We start from the raw sequence: 3510 nt of genomic DNA, 5'->3' as shown, positions 1-3510 counted from the left end.
TTTTTTTTTTTTTCCTGGTTTTTCAAGACAGGGTTTCCTCTGTGTAACAGCCCTAGCTGTCCTGGAACTAGCTCTTGTAGACCAGGCTGGCCTTGAACTCACAGATATCCGCCTGCCTCTGCCTCCCAAATGCTGGGGTTAAAGGTGTGCGCCATCACCATCTGGCCAAAATAGCCCTCTTCTCATCAGAGCTAGGGAATAGCTCTTGGCTATTCTCAACATAGCTCTTGGCACAGGAAACACTCAACTTCAGTATAAACATCTGCACTGGGGCTGAAGAGATGGCTCAGTGTTGAGAACTCTGCCTGCTCTTCCAGAGGTCCTGAGTTCAATCCCAGCAACCACATGGTGGCTCACAACCATCAATAATGAGATCTGGTGCCCTCTTCTGGCCTGCAGGAATACATGCAGGGATATATAATACATGATATATAATACATGCAGGGATATATAATACATGATATATAAAACATGATAAATAAATAAATCTAAAAAAAAGATGTCCTCTTAAAAAATAATTAAAAAAATAAACATCTGTACTCAACTACATAAGGAAATGTATTCATATCACATTTGGTGGGAGTAGAGTTCAGTGGCCACCTGTGCTTGGCAAACAATGAAATACTGAAGCAGGGCATGGTGGTGCATGCCTTTAATCCCTGCACTCAGGAGGTAGAGTCCAGGACAGTCAGAACTATGTAGAGAGACCCTGTCTCAAAAGGAAAAGGGAGGGGGGGAGGCACTGCCTTTGGGTTAGTCCAGGAGAGGAAGGACTTGTTTGTACTTTACCAGAGCATCCCACACCCAAGCCTGCCCCTACGGCAGTCAGTTTGCCCCTCTGTAGTACACATTTGGTCCGTGTGCACAGATCAAGTGGGTAGAACTGTAGTTAGTTGAAATGGAATCATTCCCTGTGCTCCTTCACCAGCTTAGGAATGATGTTTAGAAGGCAGAGGAGTCCAGCATGTGAAAGAGTTGGTCTGATTGTGTCCTAGACACATCTACTGAATTAACAACCCTTCACTCAGACCCTGAGTCCAGCTCAAGTAGTAAGGGATGGACTCAGTCCTGATCCCCTCCTGGGCATTTGTGCCTCAGAAGGTCCACCAGACATGAGAGGAGAGGGTTATCTTCATACTCCAGCCTCACTCGACGGGCAGGCTGCCAGAGCCAGGGATTTGCCCTCAGAGGGCACCAGGACATTGCTCTGCAGCTTCCCATTCTCCGTGTCCTCGGTGAAGTCCCTGCTTGCTCAAACTGGAAGAAGGGTCACTTCCAGTTGTTTGTTTTTATTTGAGAGGCTAAGACAGCAGTGAGTTTAAAGCCTCTGTGCTACATAACCCCAGGCTAGCCTGGGCTAAACAAGTCCCTGCCTTAAAAAGAAACAGATGGGTTAGGTGTTGGTTGGTGCAGGCCTTTAATCCCAGCACTCAGGGGGCAAAGGCAGGTGGATCTCTGTCAGTTTGAGGTCAGCCTAGTCTACAGTGAGTTCCAGGACAGCTAGGGCTGTTGCACAGAGAAACTTGGAAAACAAACAAACAAACAGAAAGGAGCAGATAGAAGGGGTTGGAAAGGTGAAACGGCTCAGAAATTTAAAAAAAAAATAGATCACTTGCTGCTCCTTCGTAGAAACCCAATTCAGTTCCCAGAACCCACACTGAGTGGCTGATAACTGCCTATAACTCCAGCTCTGAGGAATCTGGCCTCCATGGGCACAACCAGGTGTCATGCACAGACCCATATATATATACATAAATGAAAATAAAGCTATAAAAATGAAAGCAGGGGCTGGAGAGATGGCTCAGAGTTTGGGGTACTGGCTGCTCTTCCAGACGACCTGAGTTCAGTTTCCAGCACCCACTTGGCAGTTTATAACTGTGGTTCCAGTTCCAGGAGATCGGACATCCTCACGCAGACACACAGGCAAAACACCAATATACATAAAGTAAAAATTAATTTAAAAAAATAACTGAGTGTTGGGCGGTGGTGGCACATGCCTTTAATCCCAGCACTCCGGAGGCAGAGGCAGGCAGATCTCAGTGAGTTTGCAGCCAGCCTGGTCTACAAGAGCTAGTGCCAGGACAGGCTCCAAAAACTATGGAGAAACCCTGTCTCGAAAATCAAAAAAAAGAAAGAAAAAAAGAAAAAGGCTGGTGAGATGGTTTATCAGTTCAGAGCACTGCTCTTCCAGAAGACCAGGATCCAATTCCCAGCACGCACAACATGGCAGCTCACAATTGTCTATATAGGTCTGACACCCTCCTACAGACATACATGCAGGCAAAACAATGCACAATCAATAAGAATAAATAATTTAAAATGTTGCCAGGCAGTTTTTGAGCATGCTTTGAATCCCAGCATTTGGGAGGCAGAGGCAGGTGGATCTATATATTAGTTCAAGGTCAGTCTGGTCTACGAAGTGAGTTCTAGGATAGCCAGGACTGCACGCACCTAAGGACCCTGTCTCTCCCTCCCCCGCAAGAAAAAATTCAAGGAAAAATCTGACTGGGCAGAGAAGACCTCACTGCAGAAGTGGCAGGAGTAAGTTTCCAAAGGAGACGAGGAAGCAGGCAAGCTGAACTCTGCACTTATCTGGGATAAGAGAATTCTAGATAACTGCTTTAGTGCCTCTCAAATCCTGGGCGGTGATCTAGGATATGTAAACCAGTGCCTAAGTCTGCAGTAAATCTATTTGTAAACAGAGCCATCTCTCGACGTTCCCACGGACAGTTACTCATTACAGCGGGAAAGCCTTTAAGCCTCTGCTGAAATGTTCATATCAAAAGGGAATGTTTGCCCAGCGTGGTGTCTCACCCTGCAGACCCAGCCTGAGAGAGGCAGAAGCAGGAGAATCACTGAGTTCTGAATTTGAGGCCACCAGTCTACATATGAAGTTTTTGTCACACAGAGTAAGGAGTTGTCACTTGTTGATAGCACACTTGCCTTCCATGCATGAAGCCCTGGGTTTGATCCCTAGCATGGCCTAAAACCATACATGGTGGTACAGACCTGTTATCCCAGCACGTGGGCAGTGGAGACAGGTGCATCAGCGCAAGCTTGAGGCCGGCCTTCCATACATGAGGCCAGGTCTCCAAAAGCGCAAAAGAAAAAAATAATGTTGAGCCTGGTGGTACATGCCTCTAATCCCACTTTAATCCCAGCACTCGGGAGGCAGAGGCAGGCGAATCTCTGTGAGTTCGAGGCCAGCCTGGTCTACAAGAGCTAGTTCCAGGACAGGCTTCAAATCTACAGAGAAACTCTATCTTCAAAAACAAAAAAAAAGAAAAAAATATAGCATCTGAGAGTTCTTTTCATTTGCATTTCTCTGATGGTTAAGGATACTGAGCATTTCCGTAAGTATATTTCAACCTTTTGAGGTTTGTCTGTTGAGAGTTCTTTGTTTAGGTCTGTACCACATTTTTTTAAAAATACTTATTTATTTATTTATTTATTATGTATACAATATTCTATCTGTGTGCATGTCTGCAGACCAGAAGAGGGCACCAGACC

This window comes from Alexandromys fortis, unplaced genomic scaffold (genome assembly GCF_014885135.2).
Source record: "Alexandromys fortis isolate MF-2015 unplaced genomic scaffold, M_Fortis_MF-2015_v1.1 scaffold_26, whole genome shotgun sequence".
NCBI classification, from domain to species: Eukaryota; Metazoa; Chordata; class Mammalia; order Rodentia; family Cricetidae; genus Alexandromys; species Alexandromys fortis.
Note: the sequence above shows the minus strand (reverse complement) of the source record.